The following is a 14,380-nucleotide window of genomic DNA, read 5'->3' as shown; positions in this document are numbered from 1 at the left end:
AAATAGCCATATGTCTGAATTTTAAAAAGAGAACTTAAGAGACAGCACCAAAAGTATTATGCATAAGTTTTGTCCAATAAAAAAAAGTGTTTAAAGACCTAGCCAATTGGTTGGTTTGGCCAGGTTCAAATTCAGGTTCGACCCAAGTTAGTGGAAGCAGTTGGAGATTTCACCAAATCAAGGACTAATAAAGAAAGAACAAAATGAACACAAGAAGTATATAGAAATTATGATTGACTTGGACGCACAATTGAATCTTATCCTTAAACAATATTTGTCCTTGTACGCAAATTGCTAAAGAGTTTCTACAAATTTGTCCCCATGATACAACCAAGTTTATTAGGTTCTACAAATATAAATTTTGAAGAATCCCCACGGGATTTCTTGTGTTTCTTAGAAACTATTCGAGGGAGAGAGAACAAAAAATAGTTATCAAGTGAACATGAACCACTATTTATACCCATAGAGTTATAACCCTTCAAAATGCACCAATGGAGAGCCACAATGTTTCATAAAACAATTCACAAGACTTAAAACCATTTTCAAATGTTTAGAACAGTTGTCAAAAAATTCTACAGAAATTCAATTTTCACGTACCTCAATCAATCAAGAGGAATCGAACACCAATCGAAACAGGTAGAAACTTTTCATCATCGTAACGTTCGATTGAACAGAAGTCTTGACCGATCGAAAATCCTAGAACTTGAATTTTCACAAAGAAAATCCCAGAACTCGAATTTCCACTTTATTCATTTTACAAATGAATACTCTCCAACATTATATCATTATTACAACATGTGGAGGGGATGAGGATCCAAAGTAGTTAATTAAATGGGCAAGGGCATTTCCGAGGAGGTAAACTTCGTGAAGAATCCTTAAAAAGAACTTACATAACTTATAGAGAAATTAAACTATTACATTTAATAAAGGATCCGGGGACTCCCACCTGATCTCCAAATGATGAGAATCCATGGTAAAGGGAGCATAGTGCAACCTGAAGAGGGAGAAGAGTGACTTGGCACTGAACCAAAAAGAGAATAAGAAGGAAGGACATAGAAGTCATCCCCTCCGCATTAAATGCATTGCCACCACTTGCTTGGTTGCATTAATGGGGAAGTGACCATGAACAGTGCCCACACAACTAAAACTTTAGTGTAAGACCTACTAGTAAGGCCTTGATAGGACAAGTATCAAGGGAGTGTGATCCTAACTCTCCAAGTGTAGAGTCTAGATGCATTTTGGCTAACTATATAAAGCAAAGAAACATCTGGATCAGGGGAGGTGAAGAAGAGAAAAAGAAAAACGAGAGAGAGAGAGAGCGAGAACGAGAGATAAATTGATCAACTGTAAACCCTTTCCTTGGACTAAACCCAAGGATGAATACTTAGCCAATAAAGGGCCCTTTTTTTTAGTATGCTCACTTCATACTACAAATTGATCTGATTACTATTAGTTGTATTGTAGTTGGGTACTCAAAAGGTTGACCTTGCATCCTACCTTTTAAAATATATTGTGTGTGCAAAAATAACACATCAACATCCACTTGGTTTATTAGTTGTCTATTTTTGCCCTCCACACAACATATCATTGTATATACCTAAATATACAACAAAAGCATATCACCTGCAATTAGGTTAATAGGCCATATACAATCCCTACAATATAACAGCCGGTCCAATGACATGGTGCCAAATAATTAAAATAAGACACATTATCCTCATCATCATCATCACCGATTACTATCCTTTGAGTACAGAATAAAATACAATTCTAGTCTTTAAATTTTATTAAAATTTTTTTATCCATAAATTTAACAAACAAAAATTTCATCCTTAAATTTTATAAAGAGTTTTTTAAGAGATAAAATTTGGATGAATTTTTTTTTTTTTAAGTTTAAGGATATTAGTAAAATATTTTCAATAGTTTAGGAACAAAAAACAAAATTTTCAATAGTTTACAAATGGAAAACGAACTTCTTAAAGTTTAGGAATAAAAAACAAAACTTTTGGTAAAGTTCTAGGACCAAAATAGTATTTCACCTTAAATTACATATTTCTCAAAATTTGGTTCTATGGAAGGAGGAAGCCCGAAGATAAAAAATTGTCAAGTGGGATCCACCCAAGGTGTAACTAGGCCTAATTATCCATCAAATTGGGCCCAACCTAGTCAGGGCAATTAGGTCAAGGAAACTGAGGAGGACAACTAACCCAAGGAGCCTGAGGAACGGTTACTTCCTGGGAGATGGGAGATAAGCCACAAAGGCCATGCGGGTTAAGGCCGAGGAGGATCATAGTGACATACAAGTAAGAACATGAGGAAACTTCCAGATAAAGTATTAATCACCTCCACATTCAATGTACTATACCAACTCACCCTGCCGCATTGATGGCAGAATGACTCCTAAACAGTAACCCCATAACCTACAACCTACTCTACTGCCACCAGCATTGCAGTGATGAGACAACTATCTAAAGAAAGATCAACAATCCTCCAAGTGGAAGACTGGCATGCAGTCCAAGCAACTATATACAGGAAGGAAGGCCCTCCTTGCGAGGGGATCAAAATAAGTTTGGAGAGAGAAATAGGGAAATTGAGAGAGGATTTGAGTATTGTAAAACTAAGAAATGTATTCCTAAAGAACAGTTGCTCCTCGGCCTGCCCAAGGAAGGATTTAAATAAGAATTTCTCTTTTCCTGACATAACTCCTAACTTATATTGTCATTCTCGCTAATTTACTTTTTTCAATTACTAACCTGTGGCTACAAGAGATCAAAGTGTTGACCTTGACCGCCCACCTCTACAAATTAATTATATTGGGCCTCCATCCTAGCCCAGTCTCATTCGGGTTGGGCTAGGCCGACTATTTTGCCCCTACAAGTTCTATTATTGATTTTGCAACTAGAAAATTTATTTCAAGCCACTATGGTTCCTTTTGTAAACATACATCAACTACAGGTGTCTATTGGACATACTTAATGTACTTTACTTTTAAATATTAAATAAATTCTCCCTTGTCACCAAAAAGAAAGAAAGAAAGGAAGAATTGGATTAAAACAAGGTAAATGGAAGGGGGAAAATTGGTTGGACCAAATGGGTTGATACACCAACAAATAAAAGTAGAAAACTTTAATATTTGGAATCAGTTTTCTACTTCGATCCAAGATGAAGAGAGGATGATGGAAGAAGAGAACTTACTTGATTGACATGGATCTTTGTTTCCAAAATCTCCTTAACTTCTCTTCTTCTTCAGTTTCTCCTTTGGTGGTTATGAGCTTGGTAGTAAGGAGTGAGTCACGAATGTGATCAAGGTTTGAAACATCATTTATGGTCCATTTGGTTGGGGGATGTAAAAGTGAGAAAATAGAAATTAAGGAAATGATAAAAAAAAAAAAAAATTAGTTTTCCCTTATGTTGTTTGGTTAAAGAGGTGGAAAAGAAAGTGATAAAAAATCTTATACATATAAAAGATGAATTTATGGATAGAATAGTAAATAACATGAAAGTTGACATGAATGTTAAGAACATATAGATCATGAAATTCAATGATGGGATTTTCAAAATGACAAAGTTTAGCTACAAAATTGATTGTAACCTAAAGCTACAACCTTACTCAATATATTTTTATTGGAGATAAATTTTGAAAAATCCATCGTTAGATTATATCTTTTTCTTATATCTTTCATACTAGCAAAATTTCTAAAAAATTAAAGATTAATAGTTATGTCATCAATAAATTGTTTAAATTGCAAGTTTTTGTAGTTTAAAATTATGCATAAAATATAAGCTTATATATGATATAGTAAATAATATATAATTGAAACAAATTTGATATGTATGTGAAAAGTATAAAAAATATACAATTCAATGGTTAGATTTTTAAAATATGTAGTAATATTTATTTTAGGATACAATCAATTTTATAGATAAACTTTGTCATTTTCAAAATATGAATCCTATAACAAGTTATTAGGTGGTGTAACATTATTTAAAGTTTTTTTTTTTTTTTTTTTTGAAAGGGAAAGGTTTAACGTTTCATTAAACAGGGCTAAAACCCAAACCAGAAACATCACTAAGGATTTGAGAAACAATCATAGGTGGAGTATCCTCCACCCAAATGGTACAATATGAGATTTGCCTTGCATGTCTAGCTAAAGGTGAGCAGCATTGTTACATTCCCTATGGCTGCAAACAACTTTTGACGAAATGAATCTTGCCAAGCCCAATTTGACTCCCACAATCAGCTGCTGAATTGAGATTAGGGCAAGACTTGGGCCAGATATAGCCTGCATTACAACCTGAGAATCGCCTTCCAAAATGATCTCTCTAAGCCCCAATTCCTACGCAAAAATAACACCGACTTTTGGGGCCTTTGCTTCCACCTCTAAAGCACCAAGGGGATAAGGGAAGTTCTTGCAAAAAGCTCTCATTATTAAGCCTTTGTCATTTCGCACAACCACATCGATACCACAATGGCCAATGTCCTTGAAGACTGCTCCGTCAATGTTTACCTTGTACCAACCAATCTGAGGGGGGGCTCCAAGATTTAAGGGGATGAGGTTGCCGAGGGAGGGGAAGCTTAGAGACCCCGCAAAACTCCTCTAGATACTGCTTGGAGTCCTCGAGAATTTTGAAGGTTGACTTGCATTGACCCCCATGTCTGACAGAGTTTTTGTTGTTCCATAAGAACCATGTCGTTGTCGCGAAAGCTTCCAAGTCCTGTACTGGTTTAGCATCCATTACCAGCCAAAGCAAATCAAGGAAACCTTGGGCTACTAATACAATGTCGGTGATGAGTCTACCGGGTACATATGCACTTTGAGACTCACTAATGACATTGGGCAGAACGTTTTAAGCGGTTTGCAAGGACTTTGGCTAGGATCCTGTATGTCACATTGCATAAACTAATGAGGTGGTATTCAATAATTTTCTATGGGTTTTTAGTTTTTGGAATTAGGCAAATGTGAGTTTCATGTTCATTTCTAAAGGCATCATCCCAGTATTTAGAATGTTTAGAATACAATCAGAGACATTTTGACCCACAATATTCCAATACTTTTGAAAAAAGATTGGTGGCATACCATCTGGACCAGGAGATTTAATTAGGTGCATTTGCTACAATGCTGCTTGAATCTCTTCGGGTTGAAAGGCTTGTAGTAAACTATCATTCATCTCAGCAGTAACTTTTGTTTCCACCGCATCAATAACTAGAGAAAAGTGAGAAGGCTGATCCGACCAATAGATAGAGGAGAAGTAGTTGCTAATAATGTCCTGAATAGCCTTATCACTTTCCTGCCACACCCCATTAGCATCTTCAAGCCCATTTATCTTATTGTTCCTTTGCCGCTGACTTGCCATAGCATGGAAGAACTTGTGTTTCTGTCACCGTGCTTAATCCAAAGAGTTTGCGATCAAGAGATTAACATTGTTTAAAGTTACACAAATTGTAACTTGAACTTAACCCATATATATATATCAACCTACAAATGTTTGGAGGAGGACCAAAGTTGTGTTTGACATTGGCTTAAAAAGCCAGGCTTTTTTACTATTTAGCTTTTTTTTCTACTATTTAGCTTATTTTTGTTACTATTCATGGATTCCATTACACTTTTTAGTACTATTCATGGATCTTATTATACTATTTCAGCTACTTTTTAACTTTATCTATAATACTTTTAGTGTTGTGAAATTTTAAAGTATTCGCAAGTGTACGAACCGTATTGACGTATAGTTTGACAAGAATGAGGTCGAATCTATAGGGACTTGAATGAACATAGGAAAATTAATCAAATCTTAATCAAATTAATCCTAATCTAATTTAATATATATATATATATATATATATTTTTTTTTTTTTGAAATTAAATATACCAAACAATTAATTAAACTAAGCAAATATATAATATAAAGCAGTAAAGAGATGTAAACAATCTATAGAAAAGAATTAAGATTTTGGAATCCGCCTTGTTAATTCATATCAGCATATATTTACGATCATTAATTTTTTCCAACCATTACATGATAATCTAGAAATCAATCTTGCTACCATGGAAAATATTATCATTAAAAAATTATATTTAAATATCTAAAGTATGCTCTTCTTCGTTTCCTATGTATAAAATCAAATCATCAATTGTATCCGTAACCAAACAAATCATAAGAGATATCCAACTTTAAAATCAAGAAATAATAAACCAAGCATTCGATTAATTAAGACAAATCCTAAATCATGAGAAAAACATGAATGAACTTATATTTAAAATCCCATCTTAGTTAATTGATATGAAGTAATGACAATTTAAATTATTAAAGAACAAATATTGTGGAAAAAATCAAATCACCTAAATATTACTGATAAACCTTAACTAGGTTTCATCCTCAACCCTAATTATAAATTTAGCTACTCACAGTAATTGAAATTGTAGGGTCGGGAAGCTTATGATCCGGCCCACGCTCTATCCGAGCTCAGGGCCCGTGCCAAGGAGGTAGTGTACCGAGGACGAGTGATCAAAGGCCGAGGGGTTAAGGGGAACAGTTGAGGACGACCCTGTCCTCGGCACTCCAAGGCTTTGATGAGAAGAGCAATGTCTTAGTAAAGGCCATCCCCAAATAGTCCCCTGAAGGGGATGTGAGTGGAATAGGGCCCACATGGAGGTACGGTGCAAAGTAGGTTCAAGGAAAATACGTCCCCTCCGCATTAAATGCACCGGCCACGTCCTGATCATGATTAATGAGAAAAGACGCTTGGACGGTGTAACTTCGATCCTCGCGACTAAACAGAAAAGTAAGAGGGGACAGCTGATGGGATAGGTACAGAAGTAAGCACCTGCCTGACCAACAAGTGGAGGGTTAGGATCAACCAAGAAGGACTATATAATGTAAAAGTTAGTACGCGCTAAGGAGGTTGGGAAAAATGGCCAAAAACCAGAGCCTCCCAGCCCGCCTCCAAGAGAAAGACTCCAGGGGTGAAGACGACTTAACCATGTATGGATATCACGAAAAACCCGCCGCCTGGTGACCGAGGCCTAGCCTTTCAAACCCATGCTCTACAAATGATATTGTTTGGGCCTTTTTACATGTGAACCTAACATTGTTACGGTTCGTTACGAATCGTGTCCTTACAATTGGCGCCGTTTGTGGGAAAGGCTTGTGTGTTGACATAGGCAGTAGGTCGAGAGAGTTACTTTGTCATTTCTAACAGCTGGTTATAGAGTTCTAGTGTAAAGTTCCGCTTGGGGCTACGATTCTTGACTAGGGGCTACGCCTGGTAGCGTCAATCGCATGGACGGCTCTAGGGGCTTGGCCGAGGAGCTAATTCCCCTAAAGCCAAGGTCCCACGCCAAAAACTGAGTTTTGGACAGAACTAAGGTATTGTATGGTCCTCGGACTCAAACCTATAGGGAAACCAACTACTTAGATGAGAAAACTGAGTTTTGGACAGAACCAAGGTATTGTATGGTCCTCAGACTCAAACCTATGGGGAAACCAACTACTTAGATGAGAAAACTAAGTTTTGGACAGACCCAAGGTATTGTATGGTCCTCGGACTCAAACCTACTTAGATGAGAAAACTGAGTTTTGGACAGACCCAAGGTATTGTATGGTCCTCGGACTCAAACCTATGGGGAAACCAACTACTTAGATGAGAAAACTGAGTTTTGGACAGAACCAAGGTATTGTATGGTCCTCAGACTCAAACCTATGGGGAAACCAACTACTTAGATGAGAAAACTGAGTTTTGGACAGACCCAAGGTATTGTATGGTCCTCGGACTCAAACATATGGGAAAACCAACTACTTAGATGAGAAAACTGAGTTTTGGACAGACCCAAGGTATTGTATGGTCCTCGGACTCAAAACTATGGGGAAACCAACTACTTAGATGAGAAAACTGAGTTTTGTACAGAACCAAGGTATTGTATGGTCCTCGGACTCAAACCTATGGGGAAACCAACTACTTAGATGAGAAAACTGAGTTTTGGACAGAACCAAGGTATTGTATGGTCCTCTGACTCAAACCTATGGGGAAACCAACTACTTAGATGAAAAAACTGAGTTTTGGATAGACCCAAGGTATTGTATGGTCCTCGAACTCAAACCTATGGGGAAACCAACTACTTAGATGAAAAAACTGAGTTTTGGACAGACCCAAGGTATTGTATGGTCCTCGGACTCAAACCTATGAGGAAATCAACTACTTAGATGAGAAAACTGAGTTTTGGACAGACCCAAGGTATTGTATGGTCCTCGGACTCAAACCTATGGGGAAACCAACTACTTAGATGAGAAAACTGAGTTTTGGACAGACCCAAGGTATTGTATGGTTCTCGGACTCAAACCTATGGGGAAACCAACTACTTAGATGAGAAAACTGAGTTTTAGACAGACCCAAGGTATTGTATGGTTCTCGGACTCAAACTTATGAGGAAACCAACTACTTAGATGAGAAAACTGAGTTTTGGACAGACCCAAGGTATTGTATGGTCCTCGGACTCAAACCTATGGGGAAACCAACTACTTAGATGAGAGAACTGAGTTTTGGACAGAACCAAGGTATTGTATGATCCTCAGACTCAAACCTATGGGGAAACCAACTACTTAGATGAGAAAACTGAGTTTTGGACAGACCCAAGGTATTGTATGGTCCTCGGACTCAAACCTATGGGAAAACCAATTACTTTAAAGAAACCTGGGCTCTAAGCAGGACTTAGCTACTATGCATGACATCGAAAATGGCGCCTATATCTTCGTTGAATAAGGGTTAGAAATAAATCCGAGGCTCTGCGGGTGCAGGTAAGCTAGGGTTTTGAAACATGATGTTAAAATGTATCGCATGCGCAAATATTCAAACATGTTAAGATAAATTAGTTCAGAATTCATAAACAATAGCAAGTATTGACAAGGGCAACTAACAAGTAATTAAAGGGAAAAAAGGAAGAAAAAGATTTCATATATATACATATTCAACAGGTTCAAACTACCAGTAGATTACAAAGTTTTAAAAATGAAAAAGAAATAAGTTAATTGTTACACTGAAAACAAATACGGAACCTAGCCAGGGTTTATATTTCTTTAGTTTTGCGTCGGCCACGTCCTGGGAAGGCGGAATGGAATCAGCTTTGGCGCCCTAGAGGATAGCCACTTCTGGGGAAGGCTGAACAGGGTCAGTATCGGTACTCTTGGGGACCACAGCAAGGGGAATTGCCGGTGGGGGCTGGACAAGGGTGGTTGGCTCCCCAGCACTAGACATCTGAGAGCCAACCAAGGGCTCAGTAGTCTCTTTAGGTACCTCAGGATCCGTATGTTGAGATATTTCTATCACATCCTGAAATTCTCCCTCTTTGAGCATTTTGCCAGGAGAGCCGCTGACCTGTAAGTTTTCCGACTGAGTGACCCCTTCCTCGGGTTGGTCACCCGTAGCCACGGAGCTAGAGGAAGTGGCCTCACGGATGGCTGTAGGGTAGAATATGTTCTCCGCCTTCCACAGATCAGATGAAGCATCCACCCCAGCTCGCTTCAATGCCTCTTCCCAAACCTGGGAGCAATAAAACCTGCATACTCCAGGAATCTGGGCCTTAAGGATGGCTTGGGTTTCAGCCACTCCCGTATTATAACCATCATCCTCGGCCGTTTCCTTGGCAACCTCTGCCTCGTTTCTGGCAAACTCGGCCTCCTGCTTGGCCTTTAGGGCTTCATCACGGGCATATTCCGCCACCCATTTGTCATGCTCGGCCGCGGCCAGCTTCTTATTTAAACCCTCGATTAGATCTTTGGCTATTTGCAACTGATCCTCGGCTTCAAGGAGACGCTTTGTTTGGTCCTCGGCTTGTTTTTGAGCGCTAGCTAGGCCCGACGAGGCGCTATCCCTTTCGCGAATAGCAGCTGTTAGGTTAGCCTTGGCCTTGGTGAGTTCATCCTTAGAGGCTTGGAGAGTCTTCGAGGTTATTATGCGCTTGGTGCGTTCATTCTCGGTTGCCTTACTCTTATTGTTCACCTCTTCCTCCATCCTATAGGTGGCCTGGAGAGCCTGGCAAGGGAAATAAATGCATAGTTAATAACGAACCAAGAGCGAGAATTAATAAAGTTTTAGGTTTTAAGAAACCTTACCATGCCCAAGTACCTCTTAGTACTGAGGAAGACCTTCTGCATCCTCATTTTTCTCAGATCATCCATGTCAGTAGAGAGTAACATGGTTTTCCCTAGTGCATCTGCCACGTAGCCACCCTCGCCGTCTCCAGAATCCCTCATGGATGCAGTTTCCAATAGCGGACCCCCGTGAAGCATTGGGGCAGGAAGCCAGGCACTCGGCGAGGACTGGGCCTCAATCCCCTTTCCCTTGCCTTGAGAGGATTGGACTTCGGTTTCTTTACCCTTGCTCTGGTGTCCAATTTTCAGTTGTTTAGTGCGCGGAGCCTTCTCCTTCTCCTTAAAAGGTTGGGATTTTCCCCCGTCCATAACTTCCTTGCCCTTGGGGCTCCTCTTTCTCTTTGAATCAGTGCCTTCAGGTCGAGGAGGCCGAGCTGGTTGGGAGGAAGCAGGAAGTTCGGGGTAGGTGGATTGTGGCTGTGACTTGGTAGAAGATGACCTGGTCTGAATAATCTGAGGCCGAGGTGGTGGGGAAGGAGCATTGGGTTGTGGTGTTCCCTACATATCCTACCCAGGTTGGCCCTCGAGGAGTTGGAGAAGGGGGGTCAGGGGCTTTCTCTTGAGTCCCATCTCGGCTTGAGAAGAGGTGCCTACTGACGACAATTCCGCCTCGGACAAGGTTGGGTCACCTATGTCACCAGAAGGATCCTCGGATTGGGGGGCTAGGTCAAATACCCCAAATCCTTCCTCGGGCCGATCTAGCTCGCCTTCGTCCTTTGCTACTTGATGAGACGAGGAGGGACCCACCTGTGGGATGTTCTCGGGGACAGATGGTTCCTGGGAGATTAAAAATCCTGTCTCAGCCATGGTAATTTTTGGAAGCGAAGGACGGCTGGCGCTGATCACGTGCCTTGCGTCCGCAAATGACTTCTGAACATGAGGATACCCTAGTATTTTGTGAGCTACTCGGACTTGACCATCTCCGTTATTTACGAAAACTACCGCTTGTAAGATGGTTTCCAAGTCTGCCCGGTTGACTAAGTGAAAATGTCGTTGGTAGGCGTTTGGATCTACAAAAAGAAAAACACGCATGCATGGTTAGTTACCAAACAACATCAGATTAGAATGGCGTTAAGGCTCATCACCCTTCCATTCCCAGTACCCCACCTGGTTCTCCTTCTGCTATAGGGCACGGATTGCCATCGTGCCATTCACCAGAGACGATAAGGAAATCTTTGTTTAATCCCTTGTTGGAGTCAGGGAGGCACTGGATTAATCGAACCTTTTCGTCCCTTGACTTCATGTAAAAGATTTTCTCCTTCAACTTTTGAAGATTATAGCACCAATTCACATCTTGGTGGGCCAGTCTTAACCCCATCTTCTCGTTTAAAGCGTCCACGCAACCCAGAATCCTAAAAATGTTGCCGGCGCACTGAGTGGGGGCTAATCGGAAGTGCCTGAGGTAACCCCTCGTTACCGGCCCTATAGGAATTCTCATGTCCTCCTCCACAAAGGCGAGGACGGGAATTACTACCGCACTTGTTTCCCTCTTATAATGCCACTCCCCCATCTTACAATGCCTCAGACTTACGTTGGGAGGAATTCTATAATCAACGATGAACTTATTTATCGCCTCTTCAGTATCTACTAATTTCTTCAGTCTCAATTTAGTCATCTCTATGATTTACCAAATAAACCCAACCCATGACGGGAGAAAAACAAAAGGGGAATCAACGAAAAACAAACCCAGAAAAGAAAAAGCACGAGTTAATGGAGGTAGGGAACTTACATAAAAGAGGAAAAGCGCTTCGGATAGGCTTTTTGTGCTGGAGATAGACTTGAATTTGGACGGAAATTCAGATGAACCCAGAATATACGCGCTAGAACTCTTAAGTGCAAAACTGAAGAGACAGATCCGTTCTAAAAAATCTCTTATACTTTCTAGGGCAACTGCACAAATTTTCCCGCCCATAAAGACCAAGGGATCACGACCGTTCGATCTTCATCATACCGTAGAACGTGGGAAACACAAAGCCGCCCGTATTTAATGAGGCCACGTTTCGTCTTCCAAGGGCTCTAGGAACGTATTTAGGCCAGATAAAAAGTCTCGGGAACCGATAGGTGACAAGGATGGACAGGCATTGGCAGATATGTGATGTCATCAAAACCCTCCTATCCGTCCGAGGAGTCGGATAGCAGGATTTTGAGGGGCTATTGTAGGGCCGGGAAGCTTATGATCTGGCCCACGCTCTATCCGAGCTCAGGGCCCATGCCGAGGAGGTAGTGTGCCGAGGACGAGTGATCAAAGGCCGAGGGGTTAAGGGAAACAGCTGAGGACGACCCTGTCCTCGGCACTCCAAGGCTTTGATGAGAAGAGCAACGTCTTAGTAAAGGCCATCCCCAAATAGTCCTCTGAAGGGGATGTGAGTGGAATAGGGCCCACATGGAGGTACGGTGCAAAGTAGGTTCAAGGAAAATACGTCCCCTTCGCATTAAATGCATCGGCCAACGTCCTGATCATGATTAATGAGAAAAGACGATTGGACGGTGTAACTTCGATCCCCGCGACTAAATAGAAAAGTAAGAGGGGACAGCTGATGGGACAGGTACAGAAGTAAGCACCTGCCTGACCAACAAGTGGAGGGTTAGGATCAACCAAGAAGGACTATATAATATAAAAGTTAGTACGCGCTAAGGAGGCTGGGAAAAATGGCCAAAAACCAGAGCCTCCCAGCCTGCCTTCAGGAGAAAGACTCCAGGGGCGAAGACGACTTAACCATGTATGGATATCACGAAAAACCCACCGCCTGGTGACCGAGGCCTAGCCTTTCAAACCCATGCTCTACAAATGATATTGTTTGGGCCTTTTTACATGCGAACCCAACACTGTTACGGTTCGTTACGAATCGTGTCCTTACAGAAATAAAACATAAAAATAAAATATTAAACATTAAACTAGACAAATAAAATAGAGAAAAAAATAGTCACAATGCTATCATGGAGAAAAGCTATAGAGAAGCCACATGCGGCACTGTCTCTTGCTCCAATTTTCTGTTTTGCATCTTAGCCCTAGCACTAGCCTCCTCTGAATTTTGCTCTAAAAAGCCTTTAAATAGATCAAAGAATCCTATTACAAGTTGAATTTTCGTTTGGAGAAAATCTTAGATTTTTATGCTTCACTTAACCAACGATTTTGGCCCACTTAATGTCAGAATTAGGACTTTTGGTAAACTACAAAGTTGTAGCCCGTTAAGTGTACTTTTCAGCCCAACTTGAATCATCACGATTGGACATTTGAACCAAAAGTTATGTAAAAAATACTAACTGATGTGCAGGATGGAATCTTAATCCGAATTGAACTTGGATTCGGTGCATATTTCCTTTGATTCCTAACTCCAATTGGACTTAAATTTAATTGGGTTGGCATTCTTTAACTTCATCATTGCCCTTGTAAAAGTAAAGTCCACAAGTTTTCTTCTTTGCACAAATTAACTTATTTAATTCCATTTTCCTACAAAAGACAAATTCACACAATAAAATTAAATTAAGCACAAAATTGGTTATTCAGCATAATTCCAAAATCAAATGTAAAATACATGAATTAACTCAAAATAAGTATGATAATACTTTCTAATAATGATATAAATATGTAAAATTAAGCTATTATCAACGTACATCATTTAGCAAAAAATTTTCAGTCTTAGCTAAATAAACTATTTTCAAACGGACTACAATAGATGAGTAATTCCACCATTTCTCATCTCTCCCCTTTCAACCAAACACAACCATGTATTTTGTGCCTTCTTTTGTTTTATGGGAAGGTTTTCTTCTTTCCGTTTCATTTGTCTAGTGCTTGAAACACTCTAAATATTTGAATGATTTTTAATGAACTGATTAGCGGCAAACTTTCAGCTGTAACTACACATTCTAGGGAAATTGTGTAGTTTATTTAACAAATTTGGTGCTTTTCAGCACCAACATCGGAGTAAAAATAATATATAATTTATAAAAAAAAAAAGGCACTATCAAAAGCAGAAAATAGCAAAATAAAATTACTCAATCTGAGAGCCTATGGCTTTGATGCAACACATATTACTATCTTCTTCTATGGTATTGCTTTGGCTTGAAAACTCTTATAGTGAAATTACTATAGTAAATTGAAGTTGGGGAATACTTGATGAATTGGATTGGCAAATGAGACTTTTTTTGCTACATTGCCAATTGATATCTCTGTAGAAGGAACACGAGAAGTGTTATACGCCACTCAGCTCAGCTGGACTTAACTCATTTACAATCC

The sequence above is a fragment of the Quercus lobata genome, chromosome 10, assembly GCF_001633185.2.
Source record: "Quercus lobata isolate SW786 chromosome 10, ValleyOak3.0 Primary Assembly, whole genome shotgun sequence".
NCBI lineage: Eukaryota > Viridiplantae > Streptophyta > Magnoliopsida > Fagales > Fagaceae > Quercus > Quercus lobata.
This window is presented reverse-complemented; position numbering follows the sequence as displayed.